Here is a 13,461-nt window from a genome sequence, read left to right as displayed (position 1 = left end):
TTCAGAAACTTTTTAATGATATATTATAAATATAACATATTACAATACAATTATAAAATGATTTCCGCAATGACAGTCGCTTATGAAGTGAGTGCAGCGGGAGAACTAATCGACATAACGGAAAACCGACAACAATAATTTCGATATATTTGGGTATCGAATAACGCCTTTTTTTAGAAATGGATATTTGGAGAAATATTTCTATTCGATATACTCTGCTCCAAGGAGATTAATTTATAAGCTTCAATCAAGCAACTGTAAAGGACAAAATGAATAAAATACATAGATTTCTATTCGCATGCCTTTATGTATATAATTCTAAGTAAAATATATTATATAATTGTGCATTTAATTTTAAGATATAAAATAAGCTTAGAACTAAATTAAAATATATTACTAAAACAAAATTTAACTTAAGGTTTTACACTTTCTGAATATATTTTACGATTAATTCCATTTTTACTTATGCTAACGTTTATTTATTTATTATGCTGAGTGATTAAAAGTCATAATATATTGAGGATAAATTGTTCTCAGATTTCATAGAAATCCTATAGATTGCAATGGTAAACCAACAATGTGTATGGTAATAATTCTGGACTGGGTTACGTAGCTCGTTAATATAACATGTCAACGCCTTGCAACGTCTGCAAACTTTCATCACATTTCAAGTGAGATATTTTTTACTACGACATTCCGTGTAACGCTGTTTTTTACATGTTTATCGTTTATCACGCGTGGATGATCAGTTGTGTTTCATTTTACTAGTCACAAATTCACCACAATAGTCACTTTTTATTATTTTCATTTTTTTCCTCAATTTTTATATTTTAATTAATTGCATTTGTCATAAAGATTTAAAATTATTTTCTCAACTTACCTCTTAATTTATCTCTTAAATACATTTTAGGAATTTTTATTATCTTAATTTATTATCTAAATTCAGTAATACATTTAATTCTTAAATAATTATATAGTTTTATGTAAACAGTAATATTATCTTTTTTCTTAAATTATTACTTTAATTAAAGTAAATTAAATTAATACAGTACATTTTTAAGCAAAAAATGTTAATATTGAAATTTTATCTTGAATATTATAATTTAATCTAGACATTTTTTGCTCATAAGAATTTTACTCATATATTACATTCAATATTGCCACATCAGAACAATATTAATTAAGCTATTAATTAAGCTAATTAATTAATTAAGCTATTAAATATTGAAAACAAGGATAGATTTATGAAATTTAATTTATAAAATTATTATCATTTTATAAAACATTAATTTTTAATTTAATCAAATCAACAAATTTTTTTCTTATTTTACTAAAAGATCGGGACTGTTATAAATGCTGTTATGAATTTTGAAATTAATAGCCGTATATTCGCATATTTGGAACTATCGATATGTATCATTTTAATCGACATATATATATATATATATATATATATATATATATATATATCACTTTGTTAAATAATAGCACTCTACATGTAGCACTCGAACACCAATCATGGAATGCGGATGAATGAGTTAACGGATGGACAATATTCCGACAACGTTATTCGCGTTAATCAAGCCGCCGGCGATCGGGAGCTTATTAAAGAGATTTCCCGAAATCTCGCGGCAGGTGGTAACAAATTATCCCGGTAATACTTTAATGCTCGGTGCGGGAACTTGGAGCGAGTTTGAGTTCCCGCGGGTACCGTCCGCAAAGCCTGCAGCTCCTGCATTATGCGCCCTGTGCTTAACTATCGCAATATCGACGGACACGTCGCGCAAGTAACTTACGGCTATTCGTACCGCCTCGACCGGCAACCAACTTCGTCTCCGTTGGAAAAGGCAATATTAATATACCGGATATAATCTCCGGCTCCAGTCATCATCGGACTTCCTGTGCTTTCAATCACATTTACAAAAATATCCCAGAAAAAATTAAGTCCGTCTACCTCTTCTCTTCCGCTCTTATAAGATTTATATCTTACTTTTACCGTATATACAAATAGAAGAAAGAGAAAATCATTTCATTAAAATTATATAGCTAAACAATTAATAAAAATTATTGCTATTTGACTTCTTATTTATTTTGTGTTAATTTTGCTTGTGACTATGTCCAGATATAATGCATTAAAAAAATCCAGCAAATGTTAAAGCACCGGACATTTAATGTAATAAATAGATACATTAAAATATATTTACTAATTTTCTTTGTAATTTTTACTGGAATAATAACATACTATACGAGATTTCGCAATTTCGTTGTTGCTTAGCGTTGTCATTTCCAGATGTGGCTGGCGTGTCATTCGGTCTATTGGAGATGCGGTCGGTAGTGCTAATGAGATTTCATTGAAACATTTCATATTCATCACGACTAAATTATGAAGAACGCGCACATTCTGCGATGACAATTCCAAGTTTTGCACCGTTCACGCGATTAGCGACAGCCATTGTCTCAGGCGCGCTCGAAAATTCACGACGCCACTAATTTCGCGAAAACGGTATTCATTAACCTGTCAGTGGCAGTGCACACGTTGTCCTTTCGATCAATCGTCATTGAAGACATGGATGGCTATGTCAACAAGGCTAATTCGGTACCAGATAAAAGTGGGAAACGAATTGAGAGTCTCGCGTCATCTTCTAATTCTTAAATGGATTAATTTCTTTAAATTATATTGTCATTAAAATACATCTACAGATAGTACATCATATGAATTGTTTAAAAAAAATTGTTTAAATTAAATTTCAAATTAAAATTAATAATTATAATGTCTTGCATGTGCCACATTATCATTTGGATTAACGTTAACTTTAAATTTCGCCAATAAATTCCATGAAGCGTATGTACCTTCGTCTGCGTTCTTATATACTATCATCGATCAATCAAAATCATCAGCCTAAATTTACACCAGCTGGTACAAGATAGCCAACATGCGTTAGCGTGTCTTGATTAAAATCTCATCAGGGTGCTACGTGATGTAATGATAAACAGTTATGATAATCTTTTACGTCATTATTGTTGCAATCGCAATTAAAATCATCGTTATTGTTACTTATTTTAAAAAATTTATAATACGTTAGATATAAAAAGATTATGCACATACACATAAAAGAAAATATATTACTGAAATGTTAAAAGAAAACTTGAACTTAAGGATTACTTATAATAGATTACTACGCTTTTATATACTTTTTATTTTATGTGTGTCTGAGAACTATGCATTTTCAGAATGTGTTGGCGGTAGATTTAAGAAGCAATTTATTAATGCAATTAAAAATATTAAAGTTGGTACGTTTTTTAATTATCAAGTCTAGTTATTGCCTTGTATTCATATAGAAGTCTTTGTCAGTGTAATTTAATTTTATTAATGCAACGTAGTTTTACTTACATATCTTTCATCCTTTAATATAAACAAAATTATTCTTGTGTTTCCTTAAAAAATTTCCAATTATATGATTACATTTAATTTTTTCTTCATACAAATTTCATATATAAACGTCAATTTTTTTTATATGCTTCTAATACGTGACGTCTTTTTTAATTGGTCATCTTCCATCAATGTCCAATTTTTGACGATTAACAATACAATATAATCAATAATACAAAGCGACCACAAAAATGCGTGACAGCGGTGGTTTTAGTTTTGTGTGATAACGCTGCAATCCTTCTAGCGTCATCGATGCTGACACAAGCACATCTCGCGGCCGCAACCGCTAAGCCCCAGCCGTGAGCGCATTAATTCTTAACGCCAAATTGGCATTGCATTAGCGGCACTCTGTCATGGTAATACCGTGATTAAGTGCTACACACCGGCAGTGCCGTGCCGTCCGTCTGGACAACGTAGCACTGTACTCGCCAAAAAGTAATGAAGCGATTTGCGTAATTCTCAATTCGTCATTGCCCGTCATATCTTTCTTCAATAATGCGCGCTACATTAATCAATATTAACTAAATGTCTCAGTATTAACTAAATACATCGATCTTTGTTTTTACTTTAATATTATAATTTGAAATAGAGATTGACAAAAAAAAAGTAGTTAAATTAATAATATTGTTGAAAGAGAATAATTTATAAGTACTTTTAATATTTAATATTTACTTCACAATGTGTTATTATTATTGCTATCATTTTTAATTTTATTTTTTTATAAAGATTTTTTATCTTTGAAAGAGAGAAAAAAGGGAGAGAGAGAGAGAGAGAGAGAGAGAGAAGGATTTCACTAGTTGATTGTATTTAGTTACGTTGGCTAAATTGTGAACTAGACTTCTAGAATTGAAGTGTCTTTGTCTATGACCTGGTCAAGAGTGCAAAGTGGTAGACCTATGAAAACTACACGTCTGCCCACGTACAAGTTAATTTATGCTCATTCCATGTCCAACTCCGCACGCAGACGGCATACGGTGTCGGGGCGTGCATTACATAAACACGAAACACGTCACACAGGGACGGGCGCGTTCTGTTGCAAATGGAAGCGTGCTCATCAGCATCACCGTAACCATCGATGCTTTAGGTCTCAACCATTTTAATCTCCGTGACCCGTACCGACAGAGCGACAGTTATTCGCCGACACTCGTGTCAAATTGCTTGACGTTTCCCCGCCGCGAATTGCGGCCGTGAGAAATCCTACGGGAGCCATGCATCGTTTAGTAATGCACGTTTCGTCAAATATACGGAGACATGCGTAGTACATAATGTAAAGTTACGTTCAATTTTATAACTTGATAGTATGAGTTTCAGCACGACATGACATTACCATGTATAAACGTTTTTATACGTTTTTATATTAATTTAAATATCCATCTCGATGTAATTACATCGTTTTTTTGTGAGAGTTTTATTAACATATATATATTAATAATTCGCACAGAACATTTCGAAATTTTCACAAGAAATTTCTTACATATTTACATCATATAATACTGGTCTTCTATAGTGACAGTTCTATAAGTGACAGTTCTGGAACATCGCTATAGCTTCAAGAATGCAGATACGATGCGATGATAAATATCGTTTTACTGCAGCTGCTTGGTAAATGGACGGTTCAATTTGACGGCCTCGAGATTTGCGTGGGCGTTTTTAAGGGAGAATTAATACCGAATCGTACAAGAAAACCTTTTAGCAGGTATCGAGAGTGCAATCGGGCGAGATAAATTCGAGGCATGGCGGAGTAATCATCCGATAAAATTGTTGACCCGTGATTTTTAATCAATCTTCGTTCGCGCATCGCCGTGATCAGCCTGCGATATCCGAAAATCGAATGAACGCCAAACGAAATCCGGACCGAATCTCATCGGGTGTAGCTGTAAATCGTTACTTCAATATCGACGATACTTATACCGAGCATCGATCGTACCTTAATGTATCGAGAAATCTTCGTTAACTGGCGTTCTACAATACTTTGACAATCATGAAAGAACATTTAGATTTAACAAAAGATTAATAAAAGATTAAACAAAAAGATAAATTTAAAGTTTATCATTTATGAAAACAGAAAGTAATAAAATAACGAAATTTTTAAATATTTAGAATTATGGGTTTTATTATGAAATTCTCTATGTTAAAAATTCAAATAACAATAAAACATACATATATATTTCATATTTTATCAAACAATGATATATGTATGTGTCATGTGATTTATCAAACACATTGAACTTGCTGATTCATAAAAGATTATCTACAAATAGCAAATCGAGCAAGTTGATCATCCGCTGATTAATCACTGAGTTACTGAGAAAAAAGGCGTTTCTTTCAGCTGCCTCAGAAATGAGGCTCTATAGGAGAAGACGCGGTTTTCATTAGATACTAAGTAATTAATTGGCACTTCATTTGCATAACTGTCACAAAGGCTACGGTTTGATCGATGTTCTTCCGCGTATTAATTGATCGATGGTTCTGTTTAAATCCTCGAATTCCCCATGCGCCCTCATGTTATATTAAAAATTTGAATGTATTTAGAATTTCGGTAATCCTTCAATTTCATAGATAGACGTTAATTCAATGGGAACATCGATTTAATAGAATTGTCTTATCAGACTTTTTCAACAAAGAGGGAAATGAAGTAAAATAAAAGTTCCATTTAACATTTTTATATTGAATGCTTCTCTATTTCTGATTTTATAGGTATTTTATTATAGGTGATTAAATTAATAGGTGCAGATTTTCATTGAGCATCAATCAACATAATAATCGAGAAGTTGCAAGAAAATTTTAATTTTATCCAAGTGGCAAACTTTTTATTTAACAATATAATTGCAACAAAATGGTAAGTTGGTATGATCGATATCACGACGCGGTTGGAAGCGGGATATAATGACGACAAGAATAGAGGTAACAAGAAACACATGGCTGCATCTTTGCATTCAGTTCCAAAGCAGCTGCTGGTCGTTGGGAAACTGCAGCAGGGACTCGCGAGAACTTAAAGGCGAAGTTACGCCGCCTCAAACTCCAACTCGATACGCCCTCCTATCTACTGTCTCTCCCTTTACCGAGATACGGGTTTACCTTTATTTTTATGTACGAAAGTTGTTGCAGCCGTAAGCATCGCCAATGTTGTACCATCCGTGCTCATCGGAACGATAAAATAAAGCATTTCGCTGGCTGAAAAGTGCAACTTCATCCGAGAATTACATTTGAACCAGAGATAGCTTTTACATTCCCAGCGTTTTCCATAAAGATTTATACAAAAGCTTCAAAAGTATATTTTTGAGAAACTTTAATCAAGATTTAATGACAATTATAATTGAACGTAGATATTTAATAATTACAAGCTTTTGAAAAATTGGATAAATTGTATATTTACTTTATAAAGAATTTATTCTCTAATTAGAGAGTAAATTTTTTTTTTTTTTTTGTTGAAATTAAAGTAAAATTTTAAATTACAGTAAAAACTCCCAGTTTTATGTTTAATTGATTAATCCATCCATTGCATTTATAGATAATCCGTTTTTTTTTTAAATAATTTCCGACAAATTATAAAGAATGCTGCCTTAAGAAAGTAAGAACAGTAATACTTCGAGTTTTCGAAAATGATTCGTCCGTCCGAGGTATTATAATTCCGCGGTATTATAATTTGGCAGTTTCATCGAGTTGTTCTGAGCCGTTTCTCGATTGTCGGTACCTGTCGTAATATGCCAGAATTCCCACGTGCATTAGTCTCCTCCGTGTTAAGAGGATGTGTATGTATCGGGGTAAAAGGTAGGAGGGGTGTGAGTTCGCCAAGTCTGTGCGAACTGTTTTGGCAGCGTCCCGACATTTAAGACGAAGGGAATAAGGGTTGGAAGGAGATTGTGGAGGGTGGACAGCTACGTGTGAGATCCTGAACTGACTGGATAAAATCTAATTCTTTTTCAAGCAGGAAAGAATTCTATTCTGAATTCTATTCTTAACTTTTTAAACATTTAAAGTATTTATTGTTGACGTTTTGAGTTTATTCTAATAAATTGGAATAAAAATTATTATTAAGGGAAATCAATAAGAGATTATAAGAATATAAGAATGTAAAAAATGTGATATTTATAAAATATTATTAATTGTATAATAAAAGTTATATATATATATATATATATATGTGTGTGTGTGTGTGTAGAGAATAATAAATTTAAATACAGTCACATACAATGCGGAATGTATTAAAATAATAAGTGAGACGAGTTGAAAAATGAATATTTACATCCAAATTACATATCAAAATGCATATTGAGAAACGTCTAATAATAAATATATATATAATAATGTACAATACGTTATTTAAGCGATATCACATAATTTATATTCTACATATGATATCCCATAATAAATTTATATAGATTTTAATTTGCACAAAATTAATATCGCCAAATTATTTTGAAATCTGTCAGGATTATACCATATTACAAACACCAAATAATGTATTACTATGAAATTACCAATTATTTACATTGACACAACCGGAATAGTACAATATTTAAGTTAAAATTATTAATTAGTAACGATTCTATTGTAAATCCTCCATGCAAAGCTGACACAAATTTCATTGGGAAAATATTAAAAAGTTTTGTTAGATGTGTTATTTTAAGTAAATTTATCATTTTCTTCAATGTGAAGTAAAGTGAACACTTTTTATTTCAAATTTTGATCCTCTAAAATTATAATTCCTCAAAAATTATAATTTGAACCCTAAGATTTTTTTCTTCTTCAGCTATTATTAGACTTTAATTTGTGGTTCTTTGCATTCTTGCGTTCTTTTGATTTAGCGATTTGTTAATTTTTTTTACCTGTTCTTTTTTTCCTTGAGATACGACGATAAAACTTTTGGCGGATCTTCTCTCGCACTTTGTAGCTGCGGCTATTACGTAAATTCCTGAGGAAATCTTATATAGATACGAAGCATGGCGATATATACTTGTGGATGCCGATGGCGGTATGCCAGGAAGGCGCTGAAACTTTTACAAGAACGAACATTGTCGCCCGCGAGCGCGCATAAGAAAGTCGAAAAGACCACCGTACTGGTAAAGTTCGCTAGTATGGTTTACAATATCGATTGGATTGACCAAACTTTTCTCTCTAACTTCACACGCACATATGGTTCTCGTGATGTAGGCATCGATTTGAAGGAATAGAAATATGCCATAAACAATTTGAGTGAGATACATACATATGAGGGAATATATATATATATATGAGGGAATTTTAATTAAAACATAGATTTAATCTGCGCAGATTTAATCTGTTGAGATTAAAATTATAATCTTAACAGAGATAATTACTTGCAAAAAATTTTTATAACCTTTTGAGAATCGAATATAGAGAAAATATTACAAGTTTCCATTTTTAAAATTAATTCATATAATAGAATTCGCTTTTAAATCCGCATGTTAAATCAGTACTCGAATATATTGAAATTGTCTGTTGTTATTTTTCTCCAATAATTGATTCTCTTGTTACACTTCTTCGTGGACAGTTATTGTCATGGAGATAGCATATTTTAACATTTTAGTTTGTATATATACATCTGTCAAAATTGTATGATTATGAAAGTAATTTTTTTCATATTACATGACACTTGCTCATGATACAAAATAATCATATACATAGTTGTGACACAAATTGATAGAATTTATCAGAATTTTACATTTTGAATTGACACATGTGTGTGATGCTAGAAAAAAATGTCGTACTGCGTGCACGTCTGTAATCAAATAAGATTCTAAAAATTTGTATTCTATTTTTCTGGGGTCATCTTCATGTCAAATATTATTAATAGATTTATGTTATTGTTACATACAGTTTACTTTACAAATTTATTAATAATGGGTTTTAATTTGTCAAAGTGACACAAAGTTGAATGAATATGGGAAGGTGTCGGAGAAGCCAATATACGAGATATTTATTGCGCGAGACAGCCAAAGGAAGGGTAGAAAGCGGGCCGTGAGTTCGGCGATGTCACCTTCAATATTTTGTAATAAATTGCTAACTTTCCCGTAGGACTTCCGGCCCAGCTAATCTCGATAAGAGCAAAGTCGCGAGGCTTCGAAAGTTCGACGGATGAACTTGCTGTTTAGCGCTTTATACTTCGACGATAGTCTCGGGATGCTACCGTCAAGCCTTTCCTGGTTTCATCCCGCCTTTAATCCTAAGGATAAGGAAGAGTCTCCCCAAAAGAAGAGAGGAGGAAGCGCCCAAAGGAAAGCGACATCCGAGTAGCTTGTTTTTTTACAGTTGCCAGAGGCCAACTCTTGCGTGCATCCCGTTAATTTTACCGGTATAAAGATCGAAAGACAAAACATTAATAAAAGATAATAAATTTAAAGTATAAGACAAATCCACTTTCCGCCTGATCGTCCATTCTCTTGTCGTTCAAATTATATTATATTGCATTAACAAATTACATTGCAAATTAATAAAATTGTTTCATCAAGATTAAAGATAAAAATCTTACACTTTTAAATATAAATAATAAAATATATACTTATATATAATCTTTTCAGCTGTTTTAAATAAGTTATTAAATTTGCGTTGCTACAACTAATAATCTGTTTCTTATTGATTTCTGCAAATTGATTTGATACGAAGCTTTAAGCGATCATCATTGGTATAGATGTGATCGATTAGCCGGAACACGTCTTCTCATAATTCGCACATGGAAAGCTGGCTAGCCCCGCCTGGTAATCTTCGCGTAATCTATTTAAGCTCGTTATTTCACGTCGCCGCGCCTTGCCAACCCGTTGCGAGCTTCTCGCGCTATGCTCCTATACAGGGTGTTTACACAGGTTCTGCATAAGACCTATAGTCAACTTTAGAAGTATATTTTTTGATGAATTTGCAAAAATTTGTTAAGTGCCAGTCACACAATCTTTCAGTTATACAATTTTCTTATTATCTTTCTCTTTACAAAAGATTTAGTATACGTTTACACGGCTAAAATCTTAAAAAATAGTTTTTTAATTGCACATTTCTTTATTTCTTTATAAGAGGACTATAAATTTTAATAAGGCATGACCTTACAAGTCATTCAAAAATAATAATTAAAACTAAATAATTGCGCGCGTTTGTATATTATTTTTTAATAAGATATTTCTCTGACAAAGATAAAAAACGTAAAATTATACTATATAAGTTTACTGCGAGGCGTATGGAACACCTTGTAGGTGTTTATATGCCTGGTATTATGAGAACGCGACAACGTCCACCCGTGTCAAATGTCACCGTTCATCACGAACGGGATATAAACCCCAGCACAGCGCTCGTCATGGCTTTACGAGCTCTCAGCGCGCTAACAAAAAAAAAAAAAAAAAAAAAAAGAAAAGAAAATATGGAGGGATCTGATTTAATTACGAACAATGGCACCCGTAACAACCGCGTATAGTTGTAGATACTTGCGGTAGACCGTTTAGGAATGGCTCGAGTAGTAGACGTTGTCGTGATATGTACAATTGTTCTAATTTCCATGCATTCCACATTGCCAAGCTTTTTTCGCTGTTTTATTTAAAGATTTGTTATGCCCATTCAGCTGGTTTAATTGAAGAGACTCGTTTCTATACGAGCATCACTGGTATTCATCCCTCCCGGTTTATAGCTTCTAGAATTTATTAAATTTGAAGGCCCAGGTTCCAATTCTCAGAAATTGAGAGGTACTAAAAGTTCTACATTACAGCAAAAACCTGAATTCTCTGAGTTCATCAGGTTGGAGATCTTGATTACTAGAATTCAGAATTATAGAATTCCAATATATTATAAGGATTACAAAACAGATTATAAAACAGAAAATAAAAAGCTTTTAGTAAATATTTTAGATAGAAATATATCATAAATACATTTGAAGCAATTATTGAAACATAAATAAGTTGAAATAATATTTTAATTGATATAAAGGTTAATAATCGATGCTAAAGCAAAGCACATTTATATGAGAGGCAAGAGGTGGCTACAAAGGAGGAGAAATGTAGGGTCGGAAGGGGCAAAAACTATTGCGAAGTAGATAGCGAACGGTGCGGTGAGAGCGAATAGGCGAACAAAAGCGAAATGCCGAGACATAAAACAACGACCACTCAAGCCGACGATTGCTGTTTTCGTTTCGGTCGAAAGCTCCGCCTGTTTCATCCCCGAGTTGCCGGAAATCGAAGATTAAACCGAATCGAAGGAACAAAAGATTATTGAATTTCCTCGCTCTACGTAAAATTCGAAACAGACTCACCGATAATGCATGACGTTTTTCAAATTGCGCTCATGCGTTTCTGTAGATCGTATTGTTACTACGTATTGTTGTGTATTGAACAGGGTAACTCACAGTTAAATTTAGATACAAGTTGTAGAACAAGACTTTTTAACATATCATTACGAAACTATGAAGGTTTATTGACGTTTAATAAAAATATCATGAAACTAAGTTTTATTTATGAGAAAAATGTGAGAGATGGAAGATTAATATATTCCCAGCAATACATATTTCATATTCTAGAATACATTAGACATAGACATATATCGATATTACCAGTGAGAATTCTGTTCTCCCTCAGACACAAGCTTTCAAACGAGGGCTTTTACTTGGACCAGATAAGAAAGACGAAGGTACAAAAAAAAAAAATTAATCACGGAGGGAGGGAAAGCATCCGCTCTTCTGCTCCATTTTCACGGCACATTTTTCTCGGATCACGCGCGGGCATCTCGAAGAATCGACTCAAGTCGACTCGACTCGAGTCGAGCAACGTGGAATGCAGACTATTGGTTCAATGCGATTTTTCACCAGACTTTCCTGTGAAAAATGGCGAGCACTTTCCGCCATGTCTTTCATAGCAGTGTGATATCGATAAAAATTTTTTCCAAGTCAAATCTAATTCTACGACGTCTGTTTCGTATGGCGATATATCTTCGATGATATTCAATTCGAACTAAGAACTAATAAAAATAATTCAAGAGAAGATAATTTCAAATTAAGAAATTAATTATCACATTATCACAATGAAATGAATTAATATAGTTTCTAACCTTTTCTTAAGGAGACATCTTTTATCGTGTTTCATTAATATTAGCGTGATAATGTCGGGAAAGTAATTAGTGTGGGAACCGATTTTTCGTGGACACGTAAATGGATAGTCTACAGAATAAGCCGCACAGGCTTTTTCAGGTCAAAGGGTTCATTTCGCGTCATCTACGATGTGCTCGAGCACAGTCCTCGCAATAAAAATGACTTCGCGGAAAGTCTCTAGCCACTCTGAGCTCGGATAGCTACACACGAGTGGCAAGCCATGTTCCTGGTGCGACACTTCATCTCCCGTCCTTTCTTTCTTCACGTACGAAACGATGAAAGCTCGCTCGGGATCTGACCCGTTCTAATTCAAGCTAACTCGGCAGCCAGCGTACTTTCTTCATGCGTGGCTAAGTGAAGACTAATCGAACGTCGAGTGGCTACTCTCGAAATGAACATTTGGCCTCGATAGTTGTGCTCAGAAACTAAAGAATATCTTTGTTTTTTTTTCCAATCCATTTCTATTTAATCTCTTTATGCAAAAATAAGAGGAAAAAGTTAATGAGCCTTTCCGATTTCCTGACGCATTCGAAACAGATAAATTAATTCTTTGAACTAATGCAATAACAGAAGTTGAAGAATGAATTTTCTATTATGAATTCTATGAATTTTTTATTAAGCTTAATAATTTATTTTTCTTTTTGTGTCTTAACCTTCTACTTTTCACTTCAGCCACTTTACGATATAAATAATACAGCGTGGCGCGGAAAGTTGCGCGAGTTCAATATGAAATCCAATTCCAATGTATTTATTATCCATGAAATATATTATTCTATTTTAGATTCTATATTTCAACCTATGTATTTTATAAAAACTCGAATTCAATTTTGACAATTTTGTTATTATTTCGTTACACTTATCTCTAATCCAATAATAGTTTAATGTTTCAAATATTTCTATCAAATATATCGCATTTTATTTTATACATAAAAGATAGATAATAAATGTAGTA

General features: G+C 32.7%; 1 protein-coding gene across 1 annotated transcript in view; it reads right to left on the bottom strand.

Annotated features, from left to right (window-relative positions):
• NLG-4 (neuroligin 4) overlaps positions 1-13,461 on the bottom strand; it is a 187,911-nt gene that overhangs the window by 21,545 nt on the left and 152,905 nt on the right. The window lies entirely within an intron of this gene.

This window comes from Pogonomyrmex barbatus, unplaced genomic scaffold (assembly GCF_055798465.1).
Source record: "Pogonomyrmex barbatus isolate J1 unplaced genomic scaffold, ASM5579846v1 scaffold2, whole genome shotgun sequence".
In the NCBI taxonomy this organism is placed as follows: domain Eukaryota; kingdom Metazoa; phylum Arthropoda; class Insecta; order Hymenoptera; family Formicidae; genus Pogonomyrmex; species Pogonomyrmex barbatus.
This window is presented reverse-complemented; position numbering and strand designations above follow the sequence as displayed.